At 40.8% G+C, this 19,669-nt stretch overlaps 1 pseudogene; it reads right to left on the reverse strand.

Annotated features, from left to right (window-relative positions):
• Positions 1-601: 601 nt before the first annotated feature.
• On the reverse strand, positions 602-2,253 carry LOC103013004 (sec1 family domain-containing protein 1-like; annotated as a pseudogene).
• Positions 2,254-19,669: the final 17,416 nt, after the last annotated feature.

Raw genomic sequence — 19,669 nt, forward strand, 5'->3', positions numbered from 1 at the left:
CATGAGGATATGACTGTGAAATGCTTGGGTTGAGGAGAAACCGAGTCCCGAGATATTACAAGAACTCCAGGTGGGGAAGATGTGGTTTCCCAAAGCAAAATCGAGGTTTGTGTTGGAAGCAGAGGGAACGAATGACACTCAAAACAGCACACGCGCGATGCAGGCCGCTTGTGTCCACCGCGATCGCCGCGGTTTCCAGTTGACCACGGCCGGAGGTTGACACAGGTCTGTGAGCGCAGGTGAACCTGCCCCCTGGGGTCCCTGACGACGGCCCCTTAGAAAGCAGCTCTGAACTCTGGTCCCGCCTGGCCGGGCGTGGCCTGTGCTATGGGACGTGTCACGTGGAGGTGTCCCCACGCCGGGCGAGCCCTTTGTTAAACCACAGAAGAGGAAGTAGGACACCACCACGCCTGGAGGTGTCCTGGGGATACGAGGAGTCAAAGATGGAAGCCATCAGCGTCAGGTCAGGAATTAGTTTTGACGTGTCACCACCCATTGTTAGGAGGACTCGTTAAAGCTGAACAGGAATCAAAGGGTGACCTGCCAGGAGGGGAATAAAAACCCTGACGACAAAGCAGAGGCTGTGCAGGGTCTCACCGCGTCAGCACAAGCTGCGACTTACAAACTGCAGTTGGCAGGAGGGGAGCTGGGTCCAGGGAGGCACGGACAGCTGTTTGGGGAGCTCCTCCTGGCTGGTTTTTTTTCCAAGTTGTGACAGCTGTTTCATGAACTATGCAGCATGAAGAAGTCGGCAGCAGCCATATAAAATGTGTTTCCTTTTCTGTTGTCAACAAGCTTTTGATACGCAATGTAGTTTCTTCTCCCAGCACAAAAACAATTGATGCTTGGAATGGATTTTTGTTCCTTGGAACTGAGCTGTCATCTCCTGGCAGCATTTGGCATCAAAATATCTACAGTCACCAGTTTCAGGGTTTGACTGCATCTCCACGAAGACAGGTAGGTTGCGCCGTTTCAGTACCGCCTTCTTCGGTCCTCGCGTCACAAACTGTGATCCTGCGTTCGTGACTCGTGGCAGCAATGCCTGAGCTGGCAGGAGCTGAGGCCATCCTTGCAAAAAATTTCCGCTGTTTGATATACTGTAGGGGGTTAAGGTTGCATCCTGCATCAGTTACAGCTTTTTTGTATGGCTTCAAATCAACCTCAGAAACTACTTACTGTGCGCTTATATAACAGATAAGAAATGCCTCATTTTATCTTCTGGAGTTCCTGCATCAAGGTCTGGTGTTACATCTTGAAGAAATTTATCCAGAGTAGTTTGCTCACTATTTTTTCTTTACAGTCAAAATACACATCCAGTTTTCTTGCCTTTACATGCCCTAAGACAGCAGTGCCAACATTTTATGGAGATCAATAAGGTTCTTTTTCCCCTCCAAAGAGTTCTGGCAAAGAACCAAAAGCTGATGTTAGCTGAGCGGTGTTGTCAGAAAGCATCCTTATGGCCCCTTCATCTCCCCGTCTGGTTCCCGCAGTGCTTCTAAGTCGTTTGACCTCATCTTTCTATGCTCTGTAAGATTCCAGCTCTTGCTGAACTGATCCTGAAACCTCTGGGGATGGACTTCCTTTAGGTTTCTGCCAAAATTTATCAACTGGAGTTAAATCATAAGACTTCTTGTTTTTTCTCTAGACCAAACTAGCACCAGCCGGGGAATTTTTCACGCCCAAAGATTCTTCCAGATTAAATCTATGTATGTGGAAATCTAGTACATCATGCACCTAGTACTGATATGTCCAAATACGGTGTAAAGGAGTTCTCAAATCTATGTTTCTGTCAACAGGACTGATGAAGCCTTTGGAAGCTGAAGTGGCCAGCTGCCCAGTGCATCACTTGTAGACAGACTGCTTCTGGCAACTCTTAGATGTTCCTGAAGTTTCTTATCCGGTTTCATTGCTACCATTTCTGTTGCAGTTCCTGCTGAATATCTGGTTATAGGAACAGTACCCAGTGTAACAGAAAAGCAGAAGAGGTTGTCGACATTCCGGTCCATAACAGTTTCCATTTCCACGTCTGTGATATCTGGACTGTTAATGGCACAATATGAAACATTTCCTTATTTTGATTGCATCATACAAGCATATCATTTTCCAAAGTAATAAAATTGAGATACTGATCAAAAACGTTGGCTACTTGTGTAACTTCAGAGCTGCTACTTCTGCATTTGCAATATTTTCCAGTTTACTCCTTGAAAGAGCAGAAATAAAATTTAAATAAGATGATTCATAGGGTTGATTTCAAAGATCTAGAGTACTGGTTAATTATAAAAGGATACAAACTCAGGAACAGCCAGATGGAAGAGATGTGTAAGGTAAGGTATGGGGAAGGGACACAGAGCTTCCACCCCTTCCCCAAGTGCATGTCTCCCCAAACCCCCAGGTGTCCACCAACCCAGAAGCTCCCACCCACCTTTACTACTTTCCTCCTGCTCAGAACTCATCTCCCTGGGCCAGGCCCTCCAACCCTCCCCTGGCACCCCGTCCCTCCTGCCCTGCAGAGACCTGGGCCTCCTCACCGCCACCTGCCTCCCCTCCGCGGGCTTCTCATCAGCAGTGCCTGAGAAACGTCCATCCACACTGAAAACGTTATTTCTCTGCCACACTCACCCCTTAGCTACAGGCTACACTTCATTCTCCACTCACAGAGAACCTTCCAGGGAAAAGCGTGCAGCAGGAGGTTTTCACATAGCATCTAAAGTGTTTCTCCTTCTGGTGTTGCTGTCGCTGTGGTCACCCCACCCACCCAGGTGGGCTGCGTGCAGGGGCTCAGGGGAGCTTCACAGGCGGTGCCCCGTCCACGTGCCCATCCTCCTCCTAATAGACCCCCCCGCACCGTGTTTAGGAGCAAACCCCATGCGGCATACTGAGAGTAAGAATTACTTGTTATTTATCTGCAATTAAATTTGCTAAATGTGACAATTCTGCCTGGAATGACTTGGGTATGTGCCTGTGATGTCCAGCTGTGTGTTTAGACGTGTACTTTGGACCCTGACCTGCGTGTGTCTTTATAGAAGAGGTTTCTGTAAAGTGAACTATCACTCCCCAGCCGGGGGTCTTCTCCCAGCCCAGGGTCTCTGGTTGGCAGGTGTGCGGGACCCTGTGGGCTGTGGGGAGAGCAGGTGGCACGGGGGTCACGCGGTCCTCTGTCTTCCAGCACACACCTGGGGAGATGCTGACACGGGTCCACGAGGGACGTGTAAGAGGGTGTTCTCTGAGCGTGCGTGTGGTGGCCGGGAGTTGGAGGGTTCCCGGGAACGTGGAGGGAAAATGTGGCGGGTGCCCGCCTCGGAGCAGGATGCAACCCGAAAACAAGGCAGGCACTGTGCACTTAGCAACATGAGCATCTGGCCAAAACATAATTATTTGTAAAAAATAAGAATTGTCATAAACAGAATGAAATATATAACACAATGCCATCAGTGTGTATTTAAATATATGCCCACAAAACAGCAGTGCACATTTTGCAAGACCACATTAAAGAAAAAAGATAGTCATTAAACACAGATCAAGGAATTTCTAAAAATAAATCTTACGACAAAGTCTCAATAAACATACTCAAATAAATAAGGTAAAAATTCAATAAAAATAAAAAAGATACTAGTAAACACAGTTTTATGATTTCATAAGAGCAGGAGAGGAATGGACTAAAGGGGAATAAAAATAATAATAAAACCAGATGGAATTCATGTGCAGACCAATGACACATAATGTGTGTAGTGTGATTAGTTCACCCCATTTGTCTTGAGGTCCGATAAAGAAGATAAAGACGGAAGCAGTGAAAGAGGGGCTGTTAGACCCACGGAGGCTCCTCCAAGGTGGACATCCCCTTGTCTGTCCCCGTCCCCAGTAAAGGACATCCTGGCCCTGCCCCTCCACCAGTCATTGTGAATCGGGGAGCCCAGCTGTTTTAATATTTGCCCAAGGCAGACAGTTTTTAAACATAATTCTCCTGGGATGAAATCATTAATTTAAAAGGGGAACTCATGTATTCTGAAGGCAAGGATAAATTAGCTGGGAATTATTCACTTGTAGATCATCTTAGTACATGGAAGAAAACACGAGACACTATAAAGCTCACACATGGATAAGACTACTGATGCATTCCGAGATTCACCTTGTACTTGGATGTCTGTGTCCAGTCTACCTGCTGTTTTGATTGAATTTTTGTGATCTCTGCTCTGCCAGTGAGAGATAATGCATGTGCGTTTCACAAGATGACAGATTCAGGGGCCATTCGCACCCAGACACGTGCCCAGGGAGGAAGGTGCCGTCAAACAAAGCCAAGTTTTAAAAGCTTCCCATTTGTTTAGTTGTGTAAGCGATGCACGTTGATGGCAGGGAGAGGCGATCAGAAGACACAGGGCGTCAAAGAAAGAAAGTACAGTCATCCACATTCTATCATCAGGAAAATCACCGTTAACATTAATACTGTATCTTTTCCATTGTTTAGAACTTTGTCTAAAGTAAGGCACACATATAATGCACGTAGTATGTTTAACCTCATTGACACCTAAGTGGGACCATATTAGAAATGACATTTCATCACCTACCGCCATCACTCACCATACTACAGAGACCACTGCACATAAATAATGCAGATCTGCACGACCATCTTATTCTGCAGAGTGTTCCACTGACGCTGTCCTGAAGTTCACTGGACACTTCCCTCTTTTGGTCCCTCAGGATTCCGGAGGCTTCGGTATCATGCACGGAGATGTAATGAGTGTCCTGGGTTGCAGTTTGCCCTGAGCGCGAGCCCCGGCAGTGGGTATGCACTGTGCACACAGAAAGGGAAACTAAAACACCAGGTTCCTTAGCTGGAATGCTATGGGGTGGGGGGAGGAACACGAAAGGGGGGATCCTGCAAGCCGTAACGTGTCAGGGAGACGGCAGAGAAGACGGAGACCAAGAAAGGGCACTAACTACAAGGGCATTTCTGAACTACTACTGGGCTCACCCTGACCCATGCCTATGGGCTCTGTTACTCATCAGCACACCAAGGTTTTGAAGACTGTGCCCAGGGTAGACCGGTGCCCAGGTCCCAGGCCGACTGATGGTTAGAGCACACGAGGGACAGACACACATAGCACTTCCAAGGCTTTGGAACGGAAACTGAACCACAGCCCATGCAACAAAGGCAGGGACTTGCTGCATGTGCCTAACCAGGTCAACTGTCCGCTAACACAAGCCTTCCCCTTAGAATTTAAGCAAGATCCAGAGTCATGTAATGTAATATTTAAACTGTTCAGGATACAATCTGAAATTATATGCCATTAGGGAACCAGAACCGGGACTTCTCTGGTGGTCCAGTGGGTAAGTCTCTGTGCTCCCATTGTAGGGAGCCCAGGTTCAATACCTGGTCGGGGAACTAGATCCCGCATGCATGCTGCAACTAAGATCCCGAATGCCGCAACTAAGACCCGGCACAGCCTAAATGAATAATAAATAAATAAATAAATAAATAAATATATAAAATTTAAAAAAAATAACAGAACCATCTCAATATCTTGCAAGAGGGAATTCCAAACAAAAGACACCAACTCCAGGTGACACAGATGTTGGAATTAGTGGACAAACCTTTAAAACAACTGTTATAATTGTGCTCCAAGAAGAAACATGAGCAGTCTTTAAACAAATGGAAAGAAAGAGATTCAGATAAGAAATAGAAGATAAAAAAGGAACAAATGGGGCTTCCCTGGTGGCGCAGAGGTTGGGAGTCTGCCTGCCAATGCGGGGGACTCGGGTTCGAGCCCTGGTCTGGGAAGATCCCACATGCCACGGAGCAACTAGGCCCGTGAGCCACAATTACTGAGCCTGCGCGTCTGGAGCCTGTGCTCTGCATCAAGAGAGGCCGCGATAATGAGAGGCCTGCGCACCGCGATGAAGAGTGGCCCCCACTTGCCGCAACTAGAGGAAGCCCTCGCACAGAAACGAAGACCCAACACAGCCAGAAATAAATAAATAAAAAAAAAAAAAAAAAAAAAGGAACAAATGAAAATTTAGAGCTGAAAAATACAATAAGCAAAAGACAAAATACTGTCTGGTCTCAGAAGCAGAATGGAGTTTACAAAGGAAAAGGTCAGTGCCTTGATAACAGATTAATAAAAACTATCCATTCTGAGAAACTAGGAGAATAATACTGAAAAACCTGAACAGAGACTCAGAGACCTGTGGGACAATACAAATACAAACAAACAAAAGCCCAGCATTCATGTCACCAGAATTCCAGAAAGAGAGGAAGAGTGTGATGAAGGAAATAATTGCTAACACGTCCCAATTTGCGAAACCACAAAGTTATGTATTCAAACAACCAAGTGACCCCCAAACAGGATAAATTCAGAGAGAGTCATGTGTACACATATCAGAATCAAACTGCTGAGAAGCAAACACAAAGAATAACCTTGAAATAACCGTGAGGACATTCCACGCACTGTTTCCCTGCGTGTGTGTCATTGTGTGGAATGTCCTCACGGTTCTCATGAGAAGACATAAAATTAGACGATAGCAGAACACTCAGTGGTTCCGGGGCTCAAAGAAATGGAGTCCACCAGAGTTCCACATCCGGTGATACACCCTTCAGTAAAGGTGATGCTGGGACCTTCTCAGAAGCAGGAAACCAGACGTGTCGCCAGCAGACCTGCTGTGAAAGAAAAGATGCGGCAGCTTCTCAAGCTGCTGTGAAAGAGACCAGAGGAAAGCCAGGACTTCACAAGGTGAGGAGGAACAGCAGAAAAGGTTAAGTATCTGGGTCCTCAGAATAGGCTGTTTTTCTCTCTTCAGTTCTTTAAAACATGAAACTTCTGGCTTCAGTTCTGACATTCCAGAGCTTTGGAGCTTTCACTTTCATCCACAACCAGGAAAAGCTGAACAAACTAAAAATCAACTTTGCCTGGAGACATCGGAGAAGTGAGGTCTCGTGACAGACCACCACCTCAAATCTGGAGAGACGGGGGACGCAGAGGGTCAGGCCAGGACCTGCTCACCTGGGTCAGGAGCAGATGGGGGCAGCAACTGGCAGGAACCCTGTGGTGACACTGACCCACGGCGGAGCCTGAGTGAGGACTCGCATGAGGGCGAGAAGCTCCTGGTGGCCGCAGTGTCGGGGGATGCCCACGCTGTCCTGGGTTTTATCTCCAGGAGCCCCACCATGTTCTCCCCGGGAAGACCCAGGAAGATCCCAGTGGCTCAGGCAGGGGGAGGGAAGAGGAGTCCCTGTGAATGTGCCCAGAGGCTTCTCCATAGCAAAGGGCTGCTCTCCCGGTGGGAGTTTTCCAAAGCTCAGTCCTGAGGCCTCTCCTGGCCTGGAGAAAGGGTTGCCCCACTGCAGGCCCTCCAACTTTCGTCTCACCTGAGAGGGGAGAGGAATCCATCCCTCTGGAGAAGCACGCGTGGAGGACGTGGCCCAGGGACTCAGAGATGAGTGATGAAAGAGAGATTTCAACATAAGATTGTAGACCAGTTTCCTCCCCCAAACCTACAACCACACCAGCAGGGCTCTGGCGTAACATCCGTGATTAGGGCTGATAGAGCTGCAGGACCCAGCAGCTCTGCGGAGGAGCACGTGGGGAAGCCCAAGTCCAGGGGACCCCAGACAAACGCACGAGGGGAACATGTAGCCTCCGACAACTGCGGTCACAGCAAAGCTCACCCAGAGCCCATTCCTACCCAGATGGACATGGAAGCTCCCACTAACGGCCTGCTCACACCCGGTCCTATCACCTAACGCAACACGTCCTGCTTCCAACGGAGACTCATGACAGTGAGTGTATCACTGTCTGATGGGGTTTATAAGGTACGTAGATGTAATTCACAGGACAGCTGTAACATAATGTGGGAAGGTAAGGGGGTCTAGATCAGCTACTGTCCCTACGTTCCATGTGAAATCATAAAATATCAGTGTTAGGTCGATTGTGAAAAGTTAAGTAAGTGCATTTTAACCCCTAGAGCAACCACACACAGACACACACACACACACACAACTATACACGGGGTATACTAAGAATTCAACAGATAAATTAAAATACTAAAAAATAGATAAATTGAAATAGAACACTAAAAAAAAAAAAAATCGTATGTTATAAAAGGGGCCAGAAAAGGGACAGAGAGGAATTAAGAACAGAGGCAGCAAACAGAGAAAAAACTAATAAATGATTAGATATAATTCAGACATATCAATAGTTATGTTAAATATAAATAGCCTAAAACAGGATTCAGCGCACTACAGCCTTTGGGCCAAATTCAGTTCAGCACCTGCTTTAGTAAATAAAGTTTTACTGGAACACAGCTGTTACCATTATCTGCATAATGTCTCTGGTACTTTTGTGCCTAAAATGCAGAATGAAAGAGCTGCAGTGGAGACCCTATTTACTATCTGTCCCATTAGTCAAATACTGTCAGAATATTTTTTGGAAAAACCCACACGTACAAAAATTATGTGCTGTCTGCAAGAAACCCACTTTAAATATATTATTCTAAGAAAGATAAGCTAAAATAATGAAAAAAGATATACTATGGAACATAAATCAAATGAAACCTAAAGAACCTATATTATTATCAAAGTAGACTTCAAGGCAAGGAACTATACCAACTATTTAAAGAAAAATACCAAGTGTGCACAGTCCCTTCCAGGAAATAGAAGAAAACATTTAGCAACTGGCTTTAGAAGCCAGCATTTCTACTCTGATACCAGAATCATGCAACCACAAGACAAGAAAACTAGGGAACAATATCCCTTATGTACAGACACAAAATCATCACTGAAATATTTTTTAATTGAATCATGAAAAAAATAAAATTTAATATTACACAAAGAATTGTGTAATATTAACTAGGCATATATGCCTAGTTCAATATTCAAAAATCAATCAACAACATGCATCACATCAACAGACTGAAAAAAAAACCAAAAACACGATTATATAAAAAACACAGAACATTTGACAGAACTCAGTATATCTATATGATAAAAACTCTCAGCAAACAAGGATTAGAGGGAGCTTCCTTAACTAGATAGTGGTCACCACACACACAGGCGCACGTGCACACACACACACACACACACGTCTAAGTTATGCCTAGTTGTGAAAGACTGAATATTCCCCCTAGACTGTAGCACAGCGAAGATGTCCACTCTGACCTCTCCTATCAAACACTGTCTGGACGTCCTAGGGAGGGTACTGGGCAAGAAAGAGCAATAAAGGTCATATATGTTGAAACAGAAGAAATAAAACTGTCTCCATTTGTAGACAACATGATTCTCTATGAAGAATGTCTCAATAAATCTACCAAAAGAAAAAGAAAAAGGAAAAACCCTCTGGTAACTAATAAATGAGTCTTGCATGGTCTTAGTATACAGGTTAACAGACAAAAATGAATCACGTTTCTATGTACAAGAAGTACAAATCTTAACCACAAAATACAATTACAATCGGTCAAAACACATGGCAGGATCTGTAATCTGAACACAAAACACTGACACAACAAATTAAAGAGGATCTAAGTAAATGGAGAGACATACTGTGGTCATGTATTTGAGGATTCAGGAGTTAGAGTATCAGTTCTTCCCAAAATGATCTCTATGTATAATGCAATACAACAAAAATTGTAGGGCTTCCCTGGTGGCTCAGTGGTTGAGAATCTGCCTGCCAATGCAGGGGACGCGGGTTCGAGCCCTGGTCTGGGAGGATCCCGCATGCCGCAGAGCGGCTGGGCCCGTGAGCCACGGTTGCTGAGCCTGCGTGTCTGGAGCCTGTGCTCCACAACAGGAGAGGCCGCAATAGTGAGAGGCCCGCGCACCGCGATGAAGAGTGGCCCCCGCTTGCCACAACTAGAGAAAGCCCTCACACAGAAACGAAGACCCAACACAGCAAATATAAAATAAATTTATAAAAAAAAAAAAAATTGTAGCAAGATTTATTTGTAGATAGGGACAAGATGATTCTAAAATTATATGAAAAGGCAAATGAGGTAGAACAGCCAGAATAATTTTGAGAAAGAAAAAAAGTTAGAGGAACATTTTAAGAATTCATATAAAGTTAAAGTAACTAAGAGAGTGTGGTACTGATGAAAAAGTAAAAACTTAGATCAAGGGAACAGAAAATACAATCTAGAAATAGACCCACAGTAATATTGGAAACTCATTTTTTACCAAGTTGAAAGACTAATTCAGTGGAGTAAATATAGTCTTTTTGTCTAATGGTGTTGGAAAGATTGACATCCATATGCAAAACATAAAAAAGAAAATAATCATCAAAGGAAGCCTTGTACCTTACACAAAAGCAAACCAAGCACTGGTCAAATGTAAAAAAGGAAAACCATAAAACTCTTAGAAGAAAATGTAGGAGAAAATATTCATGCCATACTTTAGGCAAAGTGTTATGAGATGTAAAACAAAAGCACGACCTTTAAAAAATAATAAATTTACCAAAATTTATCCTTTTGTTCTGCAAAAAAAAAAATGACATTAATGGAATAAAAAGACAAGCTACAGACTGGAGAAAATATTTACAAATCACATAAGTGACAAAATATTTGTATCCAGAATATCCAAAGAACTCTCAAAAGTCAACATTAAAAACAATTCAAGGGAGATTAACCAAGATGGCGGAGTAGAAGGACGTGCTCTCACTCCCTCTTGCGAGAGCACCAGAATCACAACTGTCTGCTGGACAATCATTGACAGGAAGACCCTGGACTTCACCAAGGAGGATACCCCACGTCCAAGGACAGAGGAGAACCACAGTGAGACGGTAGGAGGGGCGCAATCAGAGTAAAATCAAATCCCATAACTGCTGGGTGCATGACTCACAGACTGGTGAACACTTATACCACAGAACTCCACCCACTGGAGTGAAGGTTCTGAGCCCCACGTCAGGCTTCCCAACCTGGGGGTCCGGCAAAGGGAGGAGGAATTCCTAGAGAATCAGACTTTCAAGTCTAGTGGGAATTGATTGCAGGACTGTGACAGGACTGGGGGAAACAGAGACCCCACTCTTGGAGGGCACACACAAAGTAATGTGTGCATCGGGACCCAGGGGAAGGAGCAGTGACCCTGGGGGAGACTGAACCAGACGTACCTGCTGGTGTTGGGGGGTCTCCTGCAGAGGCGAGTGGTGGCTCTGTTTCACCGTGGGGATAAGGACACTGGCAGCAGAGGTCCTGGGAAGTTCTCCTTGGTGTGAGCCCTTCCAGAGTCTGCCATTAACCCCACCAAAGAGCACGGGTAGGCTCCAGTGTTGGGTTGCCTCAGGCAAAACAACCAACAGGGAGGGAACCCAGCCCCACCCATCAACAGTCAAGTGGATTAAGGTTTTACTGAGCTCTGATCGCCACAGCAACAGGGAGGGAACCCAGCCCCACCCATCAACAGTCAAGTGGATTAAGGTTTTACTGAGCTCTGACCGCCACAGCAACAGTCAGCTCTACCCACCACCAGAGCCTCCCATCAAGCCTCTTAGATAGCCTCAACCACCAGAGGGCAGACAACAGAAGCAAGAAAAACTACAATCCTGCAGCCTGTGGACCAAAAACCACAGTTACAGAAAGACAGAGAAGATGAAAAGGCAGAGGGCTATGTACCAGATGAAGGAACAAGAAAAAACCCCAGAAAAACAACTAAATGAAGTGGAGATAGGCAACCTTCCAGAAAAAGAATTCAGAATAATGATAGTGAAGATGATCCAGGACCTCGGAATAAGAATGGAGGCAAAGATTGAGAAGATGCAAGAAATGATTAACAAAGACCTAGAAGAATTAAAGAACAAACAAACAGAGATGACCAATACAATAACTGAAATGAAAACTACACTAGAAGGAATCAATAGCAGAATAACTGAGGCAGAAGAACGGATAAGTGACCTGGAAGACAGAATGGTGAAATTCACTGCTGCGGAACAGACTAAAGAAAAAAGAATGAAAAGAAATGAAGACAGCCTAAGAGACCTCTGGGACAACATTAAACGCAACAACATTCGTATTATAGGGGTCCCAGAAGGAGAAGAGAGAGAGAAAGGACCAGAGAAAATATTTGAAGAGATTATAGTCGAAAACTTCCCTAACATGGGAAAGGAAATAGCCACCCAAGTCCAGGAAGCGCAGAGAGTCCCATACAGAATAAACCCAAGGAGAAACACGCCGAGACACATAGTAATCAAAGTGGCAAAAATTAAAGACAAAGAAAAATTACTGAAAGCAGCAAGGGAAAAACGACAAATAACATACAAGGGAACTCCCATAAGGTTAACAGCTGATTTCTCAGCAGAAACTCTGCAAGCCAGAAGGGAGTGGCATGAAATACTTAAAGTGATGAAAGGGAAGAACCTACAACCAAGATTACTCTACCCAGCAAGGATCTCATTTAGATTTGATGGAGAAATCAAAAGCTTTACAGACAAGCAAAAGCTAAGAGAATTCAGCACCACCAAACCAGCTCTACAACAAATGCTAAAGGAACTTCTCTAAGTGGGAAACACAAGAGAAGAAAAGGACCTACAAAAACAAACCCAAAACAATTAAGAAAATGGTCATAGGAACATACATATCGATAATTACCTTAAACGTGAATGGATTAAATGCCCCAACCAAAAGACATAGACTGGCTGAATGGATACAAAAACAAGACCCATATATATGCTGTCTACAAGAGACCCACTTCAGACCTAGGGATACATACAGACTGAAAGTGAGGGGATGGAAAAAGATATTCCATGCAAATGGAAATCAAAAGAAAGCTGGAGTAGCTATACTCATATCAGATAAAATAGACTTTAAAATAAAGAATGTTACAAGAAACAAGGAAGGACACTACATAATGATCCAGGGATCAATCCAAGAAGAAGATATAACAATTATAAATATATATGCACCCAACATAGGAGCACCTCAATACATAAGGCATCTGCTAACAGCTATAAAAGAGGAAATCGACAGTAACACAATAATAGTGGGGGACTTTAACACCTCACTTACACCAATGGACAGATCATCCAAAATGAAAATAAATAAGGAAACAGAAGCTTTAAATGACACAATAGACCAGATAGATTTAATTGATATATATAGGACATTCCATCCAAAAACGGCAGATTACACGTTCTTCTCAAGTGCACACGGAACATTCTCCAGGATAGATCACATCTTGGGTCACAAATCAAGCCTCAGTAAATTTAAGAAAATTGAAATCATATCAAGCATCTTTTCTGACCACAACGCTATGAGATTAGAAATGAATTACAGGGAAAAAAACGTAAAAAAGACAAACACATGGAGGCTAAACAATACGTTACTAAATAACCAAGAGATCACTGAAGAAATCAAACAGGAAATAAAAAAATACCTTGAGACAAATGACAATGAAAACACGACGACCCAAAACCTATGGGATGCAGCAAAAGCGGTTCTAAGAGGGAAGTTTATAGCTATACAAGCCTACCTAAAGAAACAAGAAAAATCTCAAGTAAACAATCTAACATTACACCTAAAGAAACTAGAGAAAGAAGAACAAACAAAACCCAAAGTTAGCAGAAGGAAAGAAATCATAAAGATCAGAGCAGAAATAAATGAAATAGAAACAAAGAAAACAATAGCAAAGATCAATAAAACTAAAAGTTGGTTCTTTGAGAAGATAAACAAAATTGATAAGCCATTAGCCAGACTCATCAAGAAAAAGAGGGAGAGGACTCAAATCAATAAAATCAGAAATGAAAAAGGAGAAGTTACAACAGACACCACAGAAATACAAAACATCCTAAGAGACTACTACAAGCAACTTTATGCCAATAAAATGGACAACCTGGAAGAAATGGACAAATTCTTAGAAAGGTATAACCTTCCAAGACTGAATCAGGAAGAAACAGAAAATATCAACAGACCAATCACAAGTAATGAAATTGAAACTGTGATTAAAAATCTTCCAACAAACAAAAGTCCAGGACCAGATGGCTTCACAGGTGAATTGTATCAAACATTTAGAGAAGAGCAAACACCCATCCTTCTCAAACTCTTCCAAAAAATTGCAGAGGAAGGAACTCTCCCAAACTCATTCTATGAGGCCACCATCACCCTGATACCAAAACCAGACAAAGACACTACAAAAAAAGAAAATTACAGACCAATATCACTGATGAATATAGATGCAAAAATCCTCAACAAAATGCTAGCAAACAGAATCCAACAACACATTAAAAGGATCATACACCACGATCAAGTGGGATTTATCCCAGGGATGCAAGGATTCTTCAATATACGCAAATCAATCAATGTGATACACCATATTAACAAATTGAAGAAGAAAAACCATATGATCATCTCAATAGACGCAGAAAAAGCTTTTGACAAAATTCAACACCCATTTCTGATAAAAACTCTCCAGAAAGTGGGCATAGAGGGAACCTACCTCAACATAATAAAGGCCATATATGACAAACCCACAGCAAACATCATTCTCAATGGTGAAAAACTGAAAGCATTTCCTCTAAGATCAGGAACGAGACAAGGATGTCCACTCTCACCACTATTATTCAACATAGTTCTGGAAGTCCTAGCCACGGCAATCAGAGAAGAAAAAGAAATAAAAGGAATACAAATTGGAAAAGAAGAAGTAAAACTGTCACTGTTTGCGGATGACATGATACTATACATAGAGAATCCTAAAACTGCCACCAGAAAACTGCTAGAGCTAATTAATGAATATGGTAAAGTTGCAGGTTACAAAATTAATGCACAAAAATCTCTTGCATTCCTATACACTAATGATGAAAAATCTGAAAGAGAAATTATGGAAACACTCCCATTTACCATTGCAACAAAAAGAATAAAATACCTAGGAATAAACCTACCTAGGGAGACAAAAGACCTGTATGCAGAAAACTATAAGACACTGATGAAAGAAATTAAAGATGATACCAACAGATGGAGAGATATACCATGTTCTTGGATTGGAAGAATCAACATTGTGAAAATGAGTATACTACCCAAAGCAATCTACAGATTCAATGCAATCCCTATCAAATTACCAATGGCATTTTTTACGGAGCTAGAACAAATCATCTTAAAATTTGTATGGAGACACAAAAGAACCCGAATAGCCAAAGCAGTCTTGAGGCAAAAAAATGGAGCTGGAGGAATCAGACTCCCTGACTTCAGACTATACTACAAAGCTACAGTAATCAAGACAATATGGTACTGGCACAAAAACAGAAACATAGATCAATGGAACAAGATAGAAAGCCCAGAGATTAACCCACGCACCTATGGTCAACTAATCTATGACAAAGGAGGCAAAGATATACAATGGAGAAAAGACAGTCTCTTCAATAAGTGGTGTTGGGAAAACTGGACAGCCACATGTAAAAGAATGAAATTAGAATACTCCCTAACACCATACACAAAAATAAACTCAAAATGGATTAGAGACCTAAATATAAGATTGGCCACTATAAAACTCTTAGAGGAAAACATAGGAAGAACACTCTTTGACATAAATCACAGCAAGATCTTTTTCGATCCACCTCCTAGAGTAATGGAAATAAAAACAAAAATAAACAAGTGGGACCTAATGAAACTTCAAAGCTTTTGCACAGCAAAGGAAACCATAAACAAGACGAAAAGACAACCCTCAGAATGGGAGAAAATATTTGCAAATGAATCAACGGACAAAGGATTAATCTCCAAAATATATAAACAGCTCATTCAGCTCAATATCAAAGAAACAAACACCCCAATCCAAAAATGGGCAGAAGACCTAAATAGACATTTCTCCAAAGAAGACATACAGACGGCCACGAAGCACATGAAAAGGTGCTCAACATCACTAATTATTAGAGAAATGCAAATCAAAACTACAATGAGGTATCACCTCACTCCTGTTAGAATGGGCATCATCAGAAAATCTACAAACAACAAATGCTGGAGAGGGTGTGGAGAAAAGGGAACCCTCTTGCACTGTTGGTGGGAATGTAAATTGATACAGCCACTATGGAGAACAATATGGAGGTTCCTTAAAAAACTAAAAATAGAATTACCATATGACCCAGCAATCCCACTACTGGGCATATACCCAGAGAAAACCGTAATTCAAAAAGACACGTGCACCCGAATGTTCATTGCAGCACTATTTACAATAGCCAGGTCATGGAAGCAACCTAAATGCCCATCAACAGACGAATGGATAAAGAAGTTGTGGTACATATATACGATGGAATATTATTCAGCCATAAAAAGGAACGAAATTGAGTCATTTGTTGAGAAGTGGATGGATCTAGAGACTGTCATACAGAGTGAAGTAAGTCAGAAAGAGAAAAACAAATATCGTATGTTAATGCATGTATGTGGAACGTAGAAAAATGGTACAGATGAGCCAGTTTGCAGGGCAGAAGTTGAGACACAGATGTAGAGAATGGACATATGGACACCAAGGGGGGAAAACTGCGATGAGGTGGGGATGGTGATGTGCTGAATTGGGCGATTGGGATTGACATGTATACACTGATGTGTATAAAACTGATGCCTAATAAGAACCTGCAGTATAAAAAAACAAACAAAACAACTAATACTAAACTTTCATTGGGTTATTTGTATGGAAATATGTTAATATAAATGTTTCAGACATTACATGAAATTTCTAAAAATCTTATATTTGTATTTGTATGGAAATAGGTATGGAAATATGTTAATATAAATGTTTCAGACAGTACATGAAATTTCTAAAAATCTTATATTTGTATTTGTATGGAAATATGTATGGAAATATGTTAATATAAATGTTTCAGACATTATATGAAATTTCTAAAAATCTTATATTTGTATTTGTATGGAAATATGTTAATATAAATGTTTCAGACATTACATGAAATTTCTAAAAATCTTATATTTGTATTTGTATGGAAATATGTATGGAAATATGTTAATATAAATGTTTCAGACATTACATGAAATTTCTAAAAATCTTATATTTGTATTTGTATGGAAATATGTATGGAAACATGTTAATATAAATGTTTCAGACATTACAGGAAACGTCTAAAAATCTTATATGTTCTGGTATAATGTTATAAGTAATAATCCTAGTTATTACTTTAAAATGTATATCTCAGAAATAACTAATTTTCTTGTCAACTGCATTATTATGAACTTTCATCAAATCTTTAACCATGGTCATTTTTAAGTCTTTTGTCATTTACAGACAGTTCTGGGTGTACTCTGATGATTTTGCAAATATGTTCCTATAAAAGAGTTTCATCTTCAAGAAATTCATGGAAAAGACTCTGACAAGTACAGGTTTCTGGTAACTGACTGTACTGCTGAACTGAATGAATAAGCATTTTCAGAACTCTAATGAAAAACTGATGAACTCATAAAAGTGCTAACAAAAGATCAAGATGAAAAAAAAGAAATTAATTACATGGGACTGAGTGAACTGATGAGGATGAGTATAATTTTTGTGACTTTCTGTCTGAATTAAAAAAAAAAATCCCACAAGGACTCAGAGGAAAAGAATATACAAATCAATTTTCACTGCAAAGTAAAGGAGCTGTTACAGTGGAGGATTACTGGACTGAATGTCAATTTTATGACATAGTATAAGTGTGTTTCATGTTTGGTAATTGCAATCATTGTTGCTTTTGTTGTGGTCATCCATGTACAATGCTTGGTGTCAGTCTATCTATCTCTTGTAAAAATAAAATACAGTGTGTGTGTGTGGAAAAAAAAAAAAAAAAAAAAAACTAAAAATAGAATTACCATATGACCCAGCAATCCCACTACTGGGCATATACCCAGAGAAAACCGTAATTCAAAAAGACACGTGCACCCGAATGTTCATTGCAGCACTATTTACAATAGCCAGGTCATGGAAGCAACCTAAATGCCCATCAACAGACGAATGGATCAAGAAGATGTGGTACATATATACAATGGAATATTACTCAGCCATAAAAAGGAACGAAATTGAGTCATTCGTTGAGAAGTGGATGGATCTAGAGACTGTCATACAGAGTGAAGTAAGTCAGAAAGAGAAAAACAAATATCGTATATTAATGCATGTATGTGGAACCTAGAAAAATGGTACAGATGAGCCAGTTTGCAGGGCAGAAGTTGAGACACAGATGTAGAGAATGGACATATGGACACCAAGGGGGGAAAACTGCGATGAGGTGGGGATGGTGGTGTGCTGAATTGGGCGATTGGGATTGACATGTATACACTGATGTGTATAAAACTGATGCCTAATAAGTACCTGCAGTATAAAAAAACAAACAAAACAACTAATACTAAACTTTCATTGGGTTATTTGTATGGAAATATGTTAATATAAATGTTTCAGACATTACATGAAATTTCTAAAAATCTTATATTTGTATTTGTATGGAAATATGTATGGAAATATGTTAATATAAATGTTTCAGACATTACATGAAATTTCTAAAAATCTTATATTTGTATTTGTATGGAAATATGTATGGAAATATGTTAATATAAATGTTTCAGACATTACAGGAAACGTCTAAAAGTCTTATATGTTCTGGTATAATGTTATAAGTAATAATCCTAGTTATTACTTTGAAATGTATATCTCAGAAATAACTAATTTTCTTGTCAACTGCATTATTATGAACTTTCATCAAATCTTTAACAATGGTCATTTTTAAGTCTTTTGTCATTTACAGACAGTTCTGGGTGTACTCTGATGATTTTGCAAATATGTTCCTATAAAAGGGTTTCATCTTCAAGAAATTCATGGAAAAGACTCTGACAAGTACAGGTTTCTGGTAACTGACTGTACTGCTGAACTGAATGAATAAGCATTTTCAGAACTCTAATGAAAAACTGATGAACTCATAAAAGTGCTAACAAAAGATCAAGATGAAAAAAAAAGAAATTAATTACATGGGACTGAGTGAACTGATGAGGATGAGTATAATTTTTGTGACTTTCTGTCTGAATTAAAAAAAAAAAAATCCCACAAGGACTCAGAGGCAAAGAATATACAAATCAATTTTCACTGCAAAGTAAAGGAGCTGTTACAGTGGAGGATTACTGGACTGAATGTCAATATTATGACATAGTATAAGTGTGTTTCATGTTTGGTAATTGCAATCATTGTTGCTTTTGTTGTGGTCATCCATGTACAATGCTTGGTGTCAGTCTATTTATCTCTTGTAAAAATAAAATACAGGGTGTGTGTGTGGAAAAAAAAAACAATTCAATAAAACATGGGCAAAAGATGTGAACAGATGCTACAAAAATACTGACAAATATGTGTGTGTATATATCGTATGTCATATATGATACAACATATATGATATGTTCAGGATAAGTTTCTCAATATCATTAATCATTAGAAAAATAAAGTTCTCAAGTGTGATATAGTTTCACACCTACTAGAATGACAATAAAAAAGATAGTAATAAATGTCAAAAAGTGTGTGGTGGGGATGTAATGCACAGCGTGGTGATAGTTAACAATTCTGTATTGAATGTTTGAAAGTTCCTAAGAGAGTAGGTATTTAAAAAAATGTTTAAGAGAGTAGATCTTAAAAGTTCTCATCACATGTCAGTTTGTAAATTTGTAAAGTGATGGATTTTAACTAAACTTACTGTGGTGATCATTCTGTTGTATACCTGAAACTAGTACAAAGTTATGTGTCAATTACATCTCAGTA

The sequence above is a fragment of the Balaenoptera acutorostrata genome, chromosome 13, assembly GCF_949987535.1.
Source record: "Balaenoptera acutorostrata chromosome 13, mBalAcu1.1, whole genome shotgun sequence".
Taxonomy (NCBI): domain Eukaryota; kingdom Metazoa; phylum Chordata; class Mammalia; order Artiodactyla; family Balaenopteridae; genus Balaenoptera; species Balaenoptera acutorostrata.